Raw genomic sequence first — 17134 nt, 5'->3', positions numbered from 1 at the left:
AAAGAGAAGTAAATAGGGTCAATTCTGAAGGCAAGTAATTTAAATGTTCCTATGTAAATACCGACAAGGAAGTCAAGGAAGAAAGCTGCAAGAACAATATCAAAAATTAAAGTATAAATATTTTATATTATAACGTGAGAATAACAAGTACCAGTACCTTTAAAATGACTTGAGGTTAACTCTTCAATTATTATTGTTTTTGTTAACTCTTTTGTCGTTTTATAGTGATTACTAATAAGTAAAAAATTGGACAAAGGTACGTATTTGTTTGAGGAACAGCAATTTAAATAATCCGAATTGGGAAATTGTGAAACAAATGTCTGGATGTAAAGAAAATCACATTAAAAAATATAACAGCAGAGCAAAGTGGGCTAAATTTGGTGTCTTAATTCCGTAGTACAAAATAAAGAACTTGATTAAAAACAGACCTATGAGGGAAGAAGGAACGGCCCCAGTGAGTTATGCATATTAAAACGTCCCTGTTATTTTATACTATCTTTCTTTCTTTCTGAAATATAAATTGTCTTGGTGCTTCTGTCTTTTTTCCGTGAATCACATTAACAGCCAGAGTGTTCAAACATCAGTGTGTCAGAAAATTCGACAGCAAGACCATTAGGCTCAGAGCATTTTTCTTCTGTGGCAGCTTTACCATTTCTTATTTTAGGATGTTTAGCAACAAAGGCTTGATTTTTCATTCTTTGATTAGCGCCTCATTAGTGAACTCCTTCCTTCTCCTATTCTCTCCATTCAAACTTTTGCTTACTCTTTAAAGGCATAACAGATCATCTCTTTCCTACCTACATCCACTCCTCTCTTGCACATCCCATGAGGTCTGGGGACAGCTTATTTTTGATACACCTTCTCATTCGCTAGGTATTGGCAATTCAGCAGTGAACAAGAGCAAATCTCTGCCCTCTTGGAGCTAACATATTAACAAAAAGTAGTATCTTTGGCTTTACATTCCATGAAATATTTTTTATTGTATCTGGACTTACCTAATTTGCTTCCTTTAAAAATGTATAATAAATTTTTGAATTGAAAAAACCTGTCCTAAGTCTTAAAGGCCATTGTACAGTTGATCTTGAACAAAGTGTTTGTTAGGACACTCACACCCTGTGCAGTCAAAAATGCATGTGTAACTTTGAATTATATAAATTTTGAGTCCCCCAAAACTTAACTACTGATAGCCTACGGTTGACCAGAAACCTTATAGATAATATAAACAGTCAATTACCACATTTTGTGTGTTATAAGTAACATATACTATATTTTTACAATAAAGTTAGCTAGAGAAAAGAAAATGGTGTTAAGAAAGCCATAAGGAAGAGAAAATAGATTTCCTATGCATTGAGTGGAAGTGGATCATCAGAAAGGTCTTCATCCTCATCATCTTCACATCGAGTAGACTGAGGAGGTAGAAGAAGAGAAGGGGTTGGTCTTGCTTTCTCAAGAGTAGCAGAGGCAGAAGAAAATCTTCGTGTAAGTAGACTCATACAGTTCAAACCTGTGTTATTCAAAGGTCAACTGTATATAGCTGGGATTTTGTTAATTTATGGTTATTTCTATTTCCACTTTTCTAGGTAAAAATTCAAATTTCTTGCATATTCTCATCTTTCAATGCAAGGATTTTTATATTCCTAAATACTACTTCACCTTAACTTTGAATTTGTAGACATGGACTTTGAAATACTTAATCTCTGTGTGTGTGTGTCTATATTTGTGTATTTTCCAAAATATCAGTAATCCCAATCTAACATCTTCCTATATTATATGAAAGAAAACTTCTTTTCTCTATGGAGCACCCTAAAAGATATGCTCTGAAGTCAATTTGATCAAACACAAACAATACCTTTCTTCAAATTCAATATAATTTGTCTTCCTCTCAAAGCCCAAACTAACTGCTTCACAATTTGATTTTAGGTTTATTATAATATTTCTACTATATATACACCTGAATTATTTTTTTCTTCCATTTTTGTGAGATTTTTATTTCTTTAATGCTTCCTTTAAACTTTATTTTCCAATTGCTTTTGTTTACTCATCTAAACATTAATTCAGTTAAGTTTTACATTTCTGCATTTGTATAGTTACTACTTGGCTACATTAGGGGATAAAAGTCCTGTTCGTCTCAGATTATTTTCTAAAATTTGTCTCTTTTTAAGCTTATCTTCTTTATAAAATTTTCAGTCATCTCATTTGAGTCACTGTTGTCAACTGGGTGTTCATTGCAGCCAGTACTTTCTAAGTTCTCCTTTTCATCTAGACGAGAAGGCAAGAACTACATTTCTAAAAATGTTTTGCTTATATGATCATGGCCTTTAGTTTGTCAGTGACAGACACTTTTGTGGGGTTTGGAAAGCATAAGCAAAGGCAAAGCCAGTATTCTGCAGAGATAGGTGTAGCCAGGTGTGTGGGCATACGTGACACTCTAGTCTTCTCTTTCTGAGAGATCTAGAATTCTTGCTCTATGGTGTGTGATTTCAATAACTTTTGTTTTCCCTATGCTTTCAAGTACAGGGCATAAATCCTCTTCTCTGGCATACTTGTCCTCGCATGTTGTCTTTCCTTATTTGATGATAGGAATTATTTTCTTTATTCATTTGGTAGAAATTGAGCTTTCCCATTTTTCATTTTATAGTGAACTGTTGTGCTACTTACACTTGTGGTATGGTGTGGTCAATCAACGCTTTTTGAATAACTTCTATGACATTGTATATAATAATATGAAGAATGAAGAAAGAAATGTTTGTTTTTAAGTATGTGTCAGCTAGTAAAGATAGAGTACATGAAGAATTTTAATTATGATACTACAAAACATGTAATTAGAACAGAACAGAAAGGGAGGAGCAGATTTGTTTGTTAGAAAAAGCTTCAGGGAGGAAGTAACTTTTGAATATTTGTAAATGGCAAGTAGACAATCACAAACTATTCAGCTCATCCTTACCGATGGATGTGACATGAAATTTTCTCTTTACAAAAATGAGTAAATCTATACAACTATATTCCACCTACTATATGCTTGGTACGGTGAAGAATATGCCAAAAGCTGGTCCATGAAGCATTAGCATTGTCACAACCTTGTCTCCAAGTGATGTCTGGATACATTTGTGGAGATTGAAAGGAATTTTAAATAAAAAAAAGAAGATATGACCCAGAAAAATTCTGGCTGTTTAATGATTTATAATTATTCATAAAAGGAAAAGTGCCTATATTTACATATATACACATTATAGACGAGTAGGAGTTGAGTTTATGCATGTTAGACTCCTGTCTTATTTCTCAGATTATTTGCCATAATTTTACCATGTAATTCATATTTTTTAATATTTTCATTTGAGGTTATAGTGGCATTTGTGTAGTGCTCAAGACACATCAGCTGCTTTCTCTCTGTAGAACAAAGTTGCTTCTTCAGGACATTTTAGCAAAGTGTGAAGCCATCTTCAAGGCAAACAATAGTAATTGTCCATTTAATTTGGCATTTTCTGGATCATTGGTTTCCCAAACCAAGGCTTTTCCAATTAAATTCAATGACATTTGTATCCAAAAGATTTTCCTAAAGGATTGGTTTCCTGCTGTGGAGCTGGGTTTTGAACCAGCCAGTTGAAGTACATTACAGATGCAGGGCAAACTCTATTCCAGACACACTACAGTCCTCTCAGCTGCTTTCTCCATCCAGTGCCCTGATTCTCAGAGCCGGTGACTGAGTCACAACTTTCCTTTACACACAGAAAATGGTAGTCTGAAAAAAAACCTCAAAATGTCCATGTAGTAGCATGAAGGCATGTGCAACCCCTCATTATATGAAAATTATATACATTATATTACATATAATTATAATGTAATTTTATATTGATAATTATACATTAATTATGATGCAATCAATAATTATAACAATATATCATATTATAAATAATTTTATTATATATTATATATAAGAGAGCTAAAGGAAATAATATACATACTATAGTTGACATATACAATCATGTCATATATTTTACTATAATTAATATACTAATAGGTCATTATAATATTAATATATTTATATAACACACTATATAATACAGTAGACATTTTATATTTATTTATGAGATCTTAAGGAAATCATGACTGTATTGAGGAAAAGGTCTTCATTTAATGAATTAATTACAAATATATAATATATGCAACATATTTTTTAATTTGGTGATTAAGTTGACATAACTTATTTGATGAATAAGTTAAAAACCTAAGTTCTGTTTCATTAGGGTTCAATTATGCAATTTTAGTTTTTGTTTTAATCATATAATAATGAAGCCTAGATTTCTCCCTATATTACTCTGGGTAGATACACAAAAACAATTATAGTACACATAAGAAAAGTCAAATGGGTTTATTGTCAAAATTATCTTATTTGGTTACATTATGAAATACATTTCTTACTGTGTAAATTCTTTCTAGCAGTACAGGAAGAAATTTTCTGTAATGTTGTCTTGTCAATTTATACTTTACTATTATGCTTTCATATATGCACTTCAAGGAACTAATTATTTTGTTTTTAGCAAATAAAATGATTAAAGGTACATGAAATAAGATATAAAATAAAAATATGAAAATAATATAATTAATAATAGAATATTTACACAGGATGTGAATGGATAATTTAAAAAAGAAAGAATACATAAGATAAAATATATGACAAGTAAAATACAGTGATAGTTAACCTTCACGAAATAACACTTCCATTAGATTGGTGGTAAAATAAAAATCAGTAAGCTTTCAAATGGTAATTTTTAATAATATGCATCACAAGTCTTTATGATAGTCACATACTTTGACCTGGTAATTCTACTCTGAGGAAAGAAATTAACCAGAGAGGCATTAAGATTTAATTTATAAGGTTGAACACTGTAGCATTATTTAGAATAGAGAAACAATTTAAAACAATGTATATATTGTCAAAAGAATACAGTGTTTTATCAAGGAAAGTAGTGTGCAGGAATGAAAAATAACATTTAAAAATATATACTTAATTATGTAGAATGCTGTTATATCAAAAAAAAAAAAAAGAAAGTTACTTAACCACATATGGAGTAGGAACTCAATTGTATAAATACTGGAAAAGGAAATAATAATTGTGTTGGCTGGATTTCCCCAAGTCTCCAACTTGAAAGTAAATGCTGGAGAAAGAGTTGTAAATTTGATTTCTGTTGGTAACTACTTGTTACTAATTAAGAATAGTTTAAAGATAGCAAAATTTAAACATTTTCAAATACTGCCCTCTCCCGTTTTTCCTTAGGTAACTGCTTTGCTTTTCTACCTGCCTTATCTCTGTTGCATGAATACAGCAATGGATGAGTGCAATGAATGATAAAAGTGATAAGAATTTAGGGGACCTCACTGTCCACTAATGTTCAGTGTGGCTTTTAGCAAACCACACAAGCACTCTGACTTCCTTTATTAGTGAAATGAAATCAACACAGTCTGACCCAATCCCAACCCATATCCAAAATACTATGAGGAGTGTATGAAGCAATGCACATGAAGAGAATGGCTATACAGACACTAATTTGCTATTTATATTATTTCTCTTTCTTCTCTTTATATATTTTCCTTGCTCAATTGTTCACTTTGTTCTCTTTCCATCATTTTGCTAAAATGATTATCAAATAAAAGACTGAATGAAAAGAAATCAATTCTCCCCTTCCTCTTCCAATGGAAAGATGAGACAAGACTAAAATTTTAAAACCTTGCAATTCCCTGTTGGAGAAAAAAAAAATTGTTCTATTTCTTCTACTCTAATTCCTTATCTAAACCCCAGTATAAAAGGAGTAGATCATTCGGAATATTCTTTAAAAAATGATGCCCAACACACCCTAAGTTCTAGAGAGAGTGTTTAAACATAAGAATATTTGGGTGCATTCTATTTCTGAAGAAGAAAAAAATATTTATCATGTGTCAAAAGTTGTTTAATTGAATAACTCCTTTGCATCATATATATTATATATAGCCAAAATAAAATGCTTATTGAACAATTTGGCCTTTGAAGCACTTCTTTACAAACATAATGTTATTTTCCTTTTTAAAATAAATATATTAGCTTATATTTCTCTAAAACTGAATAGTTTGTACATCTTCTGTGATGGGTTTTGCAAAATGTTTCACTGACTCAGAAGTTTTACAAACAATTCAGATTGAGTTTTGTTTTGGTTTTTATTATTCTAAAAAGTAGAACAGTATTTGATTTCATTACTTCAGAAACATAGAGCAATAAAATCTCTAGAGACAAAACAATTTAATTACACCATAGAATTTGCCTTTTTAAAAAAAGAATGTCAAGAAATTTTTATAGATCCTTTTATAAGAAAACAATTTTCACCAAAAATTGATCAATTACATTTTGGCCATGAAGTTGATGCCTAATTATATTTCTCTTATCATCGTTTCCTGGTTACCTATTTTAATTACAGCTTTTCTCAAGAGTCAGATTTTTCTTTTTGCATTTTTTCTTCTTAAGAAAACATTTGCAACTAAAATAAATACACTGACCAGGGAGTCTCAAACCAATTAACTGCCCTACTTAAGGAAATCCATCTTAGTTTTGCAGCTGAAACAACAACAGAAATGATGTGATAAAATGAAACATAAATGGAGAGATTATATGACTAGGCACAACTATATTAATTCTTTGTCATGATTTCTTATGAGAATAGAGCACAGCAGGACTCTATTTAATTAGACTAAAAGGTAGTGTAACCCAGTAGGTTATATATGCCTTAACTTAATCAAATATTACTTAAAGTATTATGTAAACTTATTTTAATGCCAGATTTTGGTTATATAAAAATGTATTCAATATCCATTATGTGCCAGAAAATGCTGTAGTCTTGACACTTCGTTATTGACAAGATAAAGCACTGCTTCTGGATATGATGCAGTATGTCTAAAGAAAAGGCACATATTAAGCTGAAATTTCAGCTTTAATTATCAAGGTTTGCTACCTACAGCCCAGATTTGCTAGGTAATTGTCACATTCTCAATGTATTAGTCTTATAAGGACCCAACTCAATGTTATTTCTTCCTTCTAGAATTCTAAAGCCTTATAATTTATAATCATATATACATCTACATGTTTATCTTCAGTAGGTAAATATAAAATAAAATTTGTCTTGATATTTTATTATATAAGAAATTACTGTATATACTTCAAATCTCAGAATTGTTTTAAGGTTTTCATATAAATTACATGAAATATTTTTGACCACCTACTATGTTGGATACAAAGGAGGCATGGTCCCCACTTTCCATCTAGTAAATTATTGAAGATAAAAGTAAAGCTAGATCCTCTAGGTAAATGGTGGCTTAATTCAACCCTTACTTTCTTTGGGGAAAGGCATTCTGTCAAAAGAAGAATGACAATTATCCAAGTTGGATAATTGGATAATTCCAGTCTTTCTACCTTGCATGCAGTTCATAAACATTAAAGAAAATAATTACAAGCAAATGTTCTTTTTATTTTTCTTCTTCTTTCTCATGGTATTTAAGCAATTAAAATGAGATACACACATCTTACCAAGATCATATTAAACCTAGAAACCCAGATCTTCTTGAACTTGGAGCTGTATCCATAAAACAGTGATGTTTGTTTATCAAATGTCTTAATCAAATATGCTTATATTAGTACCACATGTACTCACCATCAAATTGGTTTTAACTGATCATCACCTAAGTGCACATATAGGAATAATATTCATTGAGAGTCGGGCAGATGGGAGGGTGGAGGAGGGGATGGGTATATACCTACATAATGAGTGCTATGCACACGGTCTAGGGGATGGACATGCTTGAAGCTCTGACTCGGGAGGGGAGGGGCAAGGGCAATATACGTAACCTAAACATTTGTACCCCCATAATATGCTGAAATAAAAAAAAAATATGCTTATATTTTCAAACTTTTTTAAATAAATTGAATCTAAGATATCTCACGTTCTTGTGCAAACCATTCATTATTTTTATTTAAAAAATTCAGTCACTTAAAGGACTGGAAGGATTGTTGGACGTGAAAGGCTCTATCATGTCATTTCTTGCATGCATTAAAAATCCATTTACATGAATTTAAAAATTGGCATCAATTTTGCATAACTTTTAGAGTTTCACATATTAAACAAATTAGATACATTTAATCAACAACTTTAAATCCATGGTAGAGTAAGAGGCTCCTCCAATCCACAAAAAGTAAGTTCTCTATGTAGTGGCAGACATTGCTCTGTTTCAATCCAGTTAGGTAGTAGTATGTCATCTCTTTTGTGCAGTAGTAAAGCACCAGCTGTCAAAGACCCTTACAGATTGTGATTTTATGCTTTGCTTCAATTACTGACAATTGATTCTAAACTGTAAAGAATAATTTTATGCTTGATCATAAAGAAAGTGTGTGACTGTACAATATAGAAAATCCACTTGAGGAAAACACCCAATTCCATTTTTGTTGTTGTAAAATTTATCCTTGTGACTTCTGTATGCTGAGTAACTCTCTTTTAAACTATGCTTTTAATTCACCTCTTGAGAAGCCAAGAATAGCCTCTTTCTTAGAATGTGGTCTGTCTATGGAAATGGACACACTGTTTATGGCTATAGTTGGCACATACATTTAAACTGCATTAGACTTAGTATCTGTTTGGTAGTTGTGAGGCTGTGCCCTTTGAATATCTGATTTTGACAAAGTAAGGGGCTTTTTTAAAAAAAAATAAGAAGACACTGTGATCTATCCAATTATGATATTTCCTCTGAACATTGAGTCACATATAGCAGGATTTTCCCACGATTATTTTTGTTAAAAAAAAAAAAAAAGACACATTGTTACCAAACAAAATACATAGCAGTCTTGAACTGCTATATATTTCTGACAAGATGTTATACAACTAATAAAGACATGCAATATAGATAATCTCTGTTTAATTCCCTAATTAAATCTAAGCAATTTCCTTATTTTTGTAAAGACTGCTGTGCTATAACATAAGAATATTTGAGATTGCGTCTGTGATTTCACTATCTCATTATAAGAAGACAAAAATCAAAACCCCTGAAATACAGGATCCTTAGATGTCAAGTTGAGTATATCAAAATATTACAAACTTCTTATAATTGAGAGATCTTTTAAAACCATGTCTTTAGAAGAATTCAATCAGTTGATTTTCTGAAACATAGCCTCTATGAGAAACACAACCTCATTGCAAAATTCTTTACCTTTTTACAAAATTCCACGGATTGTGATTTTCTTGAAACAGGAAGTCAAGTTAACTCTCCCCTGTAGCAAAAGTTCTGTGAGCTTGACAAATATATAGGGTATCTTGAGTTCAAAGGGTGACTCTACAATAAATTATGAAGAATATTTTCCAAAATATTTCCATTCTGGGTGTTACCATGTGAGACAGCTAAATTAAATTGACTACTATTTAGTTCAAAAACAACACTTAGTCCAGTTTCAGCGCACACTCCCTCTCACTCTTCCATGTAGCACCTAGGAGAGCTAATGGCAGCTGTAGAAATTTCCTTTGGGAAATATCCATTTGTGGATCTCAAAATATTTTTCTGTGCTGTAGATTTTAAGGCTCAATTCAATAAAAAGCCCCAAGAGAATTTGTTAACTCAAAGTGAATTCTGCATGTAAGGCATGGTTATTTGAATTCAAATAAGCATGCTTGTTTGAATCTCTAGATAGAATATTTTTGTAGGGAACAAAAATTTGCCGTAAATTTAGTATCTACTTCATTTTTCCTTCATAATGAAAACAAAAGTTTTAAAAGCTTTTTAGAGTGTAGTTTGGGAAGAAAGGAGATTACAAAACATTAATGGTCCTTTTAAGAAAGTTGAGTAAACAGCATATGTAATTATTTTGTAGGGAAATGCTGCTAATTAAAACAAAATCATTCTATTAGTGCACACACCTGCTGCTACACTAACAGTCCATTTCTTGCTGAAGAACTTAATTCTGGGACAGGGATGAATCTCCAGTTCATCTCCTTAAGGAATGTCCACTTCAAAATCCTGCCTTAGTCTTGCCTATGTTAATTAACTAGTTCTCTCGGCTTAATCATGGCAGGGTACAAAAGGGAAAAGCATAGTCTTATTATATTTGTCTCTGCAGACTTTATAGTCCTGTTTTTTTTTTTTTTCCTGGATAGAAAAGAAATAAAAATCAATATTTTCTCAAAATACTCAGAATCAAGTTATCCCTGGTCTCAGGTCACAGAATTTTCTTAAAGATCTCAAAGCACAGCCATGGTATCTTAGTCAACATAGGAGAAGAATAAATCAAACACACTATTCCTTTTACCTGGAGGAATAGTCACCTGGCATTTTATTTAACAATATTTTTAAAACTATTTTTTTCTTGAAATATTTACCAGTGAAATGAGATTATTTTCCCATATTTGTCCAATGCCATGTCCTATTTACCCATATTTTAAAAATTAACGTACACTAAATTTTTGCTTTACTATCAAAAACAGTAATAAAACAATAAGAAAATAATAAGAGTTGAAACATGTTAAAGCATTGATTCTATACCAATCACTTTGAAAAATATTTTGTTTGTAAGCATATCAATTTGCTTATTTGTTTTTTCTGTCAATATAATTATATTCATTTTCATTCATTCACATAAAAGTCAAAAACTCACAAGCACATTTCTCAATTTATAGCCAATTCCTGGCATCAGTGCTGTTAATAATTTATTCCCTCTTATAATATATAACTAGAGCACATATTGGATTTTTTATTACATAGTAAACTACAAATAAAATTGAAATTACTCATACTTTCACTGCCTTGTTCGCTTAGACAATAATGCTGTATTATATGGTTAGAAAAGTCAAACAGTATGGAAAAGTACAAAATGAAAAGTGAGAGTCTCTCTTCCTAATTCCTTAATGTTAGATAATCAAAATATTGGTGATTCTTCCCACCTTCGCATATCTACAAATATGTATCTTTTAAAATTTATTTTATTTAATCATATCATTTTTCAAATCAGCAAATGAAAATCCATGTTATTCATGTAATACCATGAATAGTATCCTATAGTTTTTATAGAGTGTTTATTTAGATGCTAATTGTCACTTTGCCTTCAGGTTTTATTCTCACCAAATTGCTGCAATGGTCACATGACTGACTATGTAGTAGGTATCATTGTCATTCCCATTTCACAGATGAGGTAAGGAAGGTACAGGACATTTAAGTAGATTTCCTAGGATCACTCATTTGCCTTGTGGAGTTAAAACACAAATGAAGGCCGTCTGACTCCAGATTCCAGGCTCTTAAACACAACTGTATGAACTTCTACTAGGCAAAGTGGCTCTACTGATGTCTCTGGTGTCCAAAACATTAAGATAAGCTCTAAGTTCATAAGTTCTAGAGCTTTTTATGAATAAAATTATGTATATAAACATTTGTCTGTAACTCAACAAATATCATATACTCCTTATCTACTTAGAATAAATAGAATAGATTCCTGTAATTTTATGCTGAAGGATGAGACTTCAGAATCAAGATGCTTTTGTTTAGCAAAGACATTGATGAGTTTATGGAAATCTCAGTGTAGGCCTAGAGCTGAGAGTACAGAGTTTAGTGGATCTTTAAAAGAAGATAAAAAGAATTGAATTTGAGGGAGATGATATCCAAGGTAAGAGAAGACCAAGTGATATGGCAGAGATTTGGAGCTTATGGAGAAATATAAGCATTATAAACAGTGCAGAGTGCAATAGCAGGAACACCTTGTAGATGAGGGAAATATATTCATTTTACATTATACACACACACACATACACACACATGAATTTTTATTGTTAAGAAATCCTGGAAAGGAGAGAAAATTTCACGTGTGGGTTGGCAAGAGTAAAGGAATAAAGATAATCATAGTAAAAACAGTACAAGTGCAAAAGATTTCAGCAACACTGGAAATTTAATAGTATAAGGAGATAATAAAGGTAACCGCCCCCCCACCCCACCACACACATACCTGCTAGAATTTTAAGAAATATTCTGGAGAATCTTAGGCTTCCTACAGAATCTGAAAAAGGAGAACTCATGAAAATTTATGTAATTACCTAGAAACAAGTTGGCCTCTGCTGACATCTGATTACAAAAGAATTTAAGGAGCAGTCTGAAAAAAAAGAGATGCAAAAAAGATAATGAACAATAATCCCAGGGAAATACAGCTAAGGAGGAAGTGCATTTGGGGAAACACAGAACAGAGAAAGAGGTCAGCTAAGTACTTCCGACATCACTGTCCTTTACTAATATTTGTGACATAGCTTCAGAAAAATGAAACTTTGAAAAATACAGAAAAATAGTACAAAGAATTACCAGGCATCCTTGTTCCAGACTCAACAAATGTTAACATTTAATTACAACTTTCATTTATTCATCCTTTTCTCTATCACTGTCATTATATGTATCTATCCATCCATTCATCCATATTTCTATCTATTGATAAATTAATATATAAAAATAGATTTATATATTGTAATATATGTGTGTATATAAATTTGCCTGAACTGTTGAAGAGTAATTTGCAGGTAGGATATTCCTTTACTCTTCCCCCACAAAGTATTTAGCATATATTTCCTATATACAAGAAATAATATTACACAGTCTTTATGATGACCAAACCTAACATTGATTCAATACCATTATCTATTCTCAAATGTGATAAAATTATTCTGTTACTGGTCAGAAACTAATTATTTTAGGTTTTGCAGACCATATGGTTGCAACAACTCGGTTCTGCTTTTTCAGTGCAAAGGCAGCCAGAGAAAATCTATAAACGAAAAGGCATGGCTGTGTTCGATATTAATTTATTTTCCAAAACAAGTAGTAGGATAGCTTGCTTATGGATTATGTTTGCTGACCCCTGATCTAATGTACAGACATTATTCAGATGTTTCTAATTGTCTACATAATGTCATTTATAACATAAAAAAAATTTAAGGTAGCATGTTGCATTCAGTTGTCATGCCTTCTTAGTCACGTTTAATCTTGAACTGTTTTTTTATTTTTAATATGCTTAAAGACTACTGGCCAATTATTTTGTAAATGCTCCTGTAATTAGATTTATCTGATAATTCTTTTTGATTAAATTTAAGGTAATGATTTTTGTGCTGTATATTATGGAAATGATGAGAATATTCTAAACATATCACGTCAGTAGCACATGCTATTGATTAACACAATACATCACCTACAACCTTGACAATTTGGCTGAAGGGCTGTCTACTGGATTTCTTCAATCTAAAGTTACTGCTTTCTGTATACTTCATAATTAGTAAATGTTTTGTTAGAATATACTCTGAGACTATATAAATATTCTATGAGTCCTCAAGCTTTTACTCAGTAGTTTCAGAATTTATTCATGATTCTTGTCTGAATCAATCATCATGGTAGTTGACAAATGGTGATTTTCTGATTGTGTCATTTCTGCTCCATCTATCGCTTGGCTTTCTACTGTAATGAAAACCATTTCCATTTGTTTGTTGTGGATTCTTACTCTATTCAATAGATTAAAATAATTTAATACCATGATTTGCTTTGATTGTCAAATTATCCCAGATTTGAATTTTTAGAATTTCTTCAAACTGTCTCCTAAGTCTTTTTGATATGTCTCCATCATTCATGGAGAACTGCTGTACTTTTTGGCACATCAAGATTTTCCAGCTTAATTTTATCCTTGTCAGCTCCAGACTTGGAATTAGTCATTTGCTGCGGTCCCCAACTGGGTTGGGCCTCAGAGCTCCTCTGCAACCCCTGCCCCCAGTTCATGGAAAAATTGTCTTCCATGAAACTTAGAAAACGAGAGAGGGGCTTGGGGAGGGCACACAGCAGCAGGAGGTGAGTGGGGATCGAGCAAGTGAGCAAGTGTATTTACAGCTGCTCCCCGTCGCTTGTATCACTGCCTGAGTTCTGCCTACCCTCCCTAGAACCTCCCCAGTGGAAAAATTGTCTTCCATGAAACTGGCCCCTGGTGCCAAAAGGGTTGGGGACTGCTGCTTTAAAGGACCTTGGTTATTTTAGAGGAGAATGGTATTTAGAAACCAAGATATGAAATTAGGTATTGCCATTGCTACCTAGGAAATGTAACACACATACATACATATGCTTACACATACCCATGTACGCACACACATACAGATGCACATTTATTACCTATTTCTATATCTATCTACACATATATGTATTACAACCCAGGAGTTCACACTGACATCTTTAAGTCCAACTCAAGACAGTAGCATTTATTCTCTCCTCTCTCCCATGTTAACTCTGATAGAAGAAAACTGGCTCTTATTATCCATGATGTATTTATTTGTTTTATTATTTTCCCAATCCTGGAATATATAAAAGTAGTTTTAGGATTGCTAATATATACCTCTGATAAAAAGAGAACTACTAATTTCAGTTCAACATTTGATTAGAATTGTTTCTTACTGTAGCCTAAGGACACGTAGTCCAAAAAATGCTTCAGAATTACCTGAAGTAGTTCTTCACGCTACCACTTCCATATGGTTATATTCATTTGTTTCCATTTGTTTTTAATTTTGAAGTTCCTCCTTATCTTTGTTTATTTTATTTATTTATTTACTTTTAGAGTATTTGAAACATTACCATGACATTTTCAAAAATCAGGACTGTACCAGAAAGTTCATTCAACAAGTATTCATCTCCTCCCTCCATTCCTCTGTCCTTTCTACCACATCTCACTCCCATGCCCTGTAAGTGACCAATCTCATTGTTCATTGGTTAACCCTTCCAGTATTTATCTTTTCTCAAATAAGCATACACATATATTTATTTTTAGTTTTTATTTCTCCTTTTTCACAATAAAAGTATGGGTAATTAATCATATTTTGCTTTCTTCATTTAACAATATGACATGGGAATAATTCCAAATCAGTTTATTAAAGTCTGTCTTATTCTTTTTACAGCTACCTAGCACTCTAATTTTAGATTCATCATAATTTGTTTACCGGCTATCACCATAAAGTAAAAGGCAAGCTATAAGAGGGAAGGGGCATTGCCTATAAGCGTGCACAACACAGGTTAGGTATTAATAAACAGTGGTTCAATGAATAAATAAATGGAATCTCACAGCTGCTCTATGAGATACAAGTTATTATAACTCCATTTTGGGGGCTAAGAAAATCAAGACTCAGAACATTGCAGAAAATTTCTGAGGGTCATAAATGTAGTAGATGACAGTGTTGTGATTCAGACACAAGTCTGGCTGACTCCAGAGTCCAATCTCTAACCATTTTAATCATATGTTGTGATTAAATTTATTCTGTCCCTATAATAAAGGACATTCAGCTGGTATTTTTCAGATACTCTCAAGCTGGGCTTACACTTGGCCTATAAATCAGTTTTAAGAGGTAAGAATATTATGCCAATATGGCTCAATAAACCCTTGGGATCCAAGCCTGCTACTTTGTCAATTAGAGCCTAGAATGAGTCTGTGATGTCACCACTTCTCTTCCAGCTGAGTAGAGAGTTCTGGAATGACCAATTTATTTCCTAGGTCATTAGTAATCTGGGCAGCTTGGGCCTGCAGGTAGCACTGATAGATCTACTTGTCACAATAATGAGTCACTTTCTTAGAGTAGCACAGATTATGGGGAAAGTGTTTTTCCACTAAATCTTTAGGGAAAAATTTTTTAGAGGATACACAATATATATCATTCCAGGTTATAATAAATCTTTTAACACCACAAAATACCATAGTACTCGGCTAGCTACACAACTACATTTATACTGTTACCAAAGATAGAATAATTTGTCAACAAGGACTACAGATAGAAGTCTTATTAAAATGGCATAAATTCCAGAATCATCAGGGTATTTTTTTAACAACTCATAGAAAATGTTATTCTTTATTTCAAGCCATACATTTGATTAATATTCCCACGTCTAATTTTAGATACTTATTGGCTAGGTTCCATAGAAGTTTTCAGAAAATTATATACACAAACACACATGAAAAAATGAGTGAGGTGATATGATGGCAAAAAGAAGTAATCTTGAATTTTTCCACTTCCAACAATTTTCACTAGTTCAGAAATGTAGTATTCATAGAATAGCTCAAGAGTCCTGGATTTATTCTCCACTTTATTTGTACACCATTTCCTTTTTTTTTTTTTTTTTTATGACAGAGTCTCACTCCATTGCCCTGAGTAGAGTGCTGTGGTGTCAGCCTAGCTCACGGCAACCTCAAACTCCTGGGCTCAAGTGATTCTTCTTCCTCAGCCTCCCGAGTAGCTGGGACTACAGGCACACACCACGACGCTGGCTAATATTTTAAATTTTTTTAGTAGAGCCAGGATCTCACTCTTGCTCAGGCTGGTCTCAAGCCCCTGACCCCAAGCGATCCTCCCGCCTTGGCCTCCGAGAGTCATAGGATTACAGGCGTGAGCCACCGCGCCCAGCCTGTACACAATTTTCTAATCTTGGACAAGCAATAATTAATGTAGGAATTAAATACTTCAGTTATAAAAGTGGCAGATAAGAACATGACTCTCTTTCAAATCACTATGCATTTTCTGTTCTTTTTCCAGTTATAACAGTGAAATTCCTGGACTGGATAAGTTTCCTGCCCGCTATGATATCTTTGTGTACATACTATATTTAAATTTACAGTAAAACATGCTATACTGGATTATAATTTCTTGCAGTCATCACCTGCAGATTCCCGCAAGATGATCAAGTCCCTTATATAAAATGGCAAACATTCTCCCAAATACTTTAAATCATGTCTAGAGTATTCATTATACCTAATACAATGCAAATGTTGTATAAATAATTGATATATTGTAATGTTTTTTATTGTATTATTTTTTATGGTTTTCGATCTGCCCATGGTTGAATCCAGGGATGTGGAGACTGCAGATACAATGGGACAACTGTATTTCCTTGTGTGTGTTACACACCAGATACTTAGGTTCCTGAAGGCAGAGATGTATCTTTGGGAGTGTTTAATTCAATTGGCTTCACTTTTAATATCTGGCACCGTTCTGCAATCGTTTGGTAATGAATGGATGAATACTTTCTTATCTCTTCCAATTCTGATAAATATACACTTGGCAAACAGGCAGCATATGTTAATGGATTCAAGTTT

Source organism: Eulemur rufifrons, chromosome 28 (genome assembly GCF_041146395.1).
Source record: "Eulemur rufifrons isolate Redbay chromosome 28, OSU_ERuf_1, whole genome shotgun sequence".
NCBI lineage: Eukaryota > Metazoa > Chordata > Mammalia > Primates > Lemuridae > Eulemur > Eulemur rufifrons.
This window is presented reverse-complemented; position numbering follows the sequence as displayed.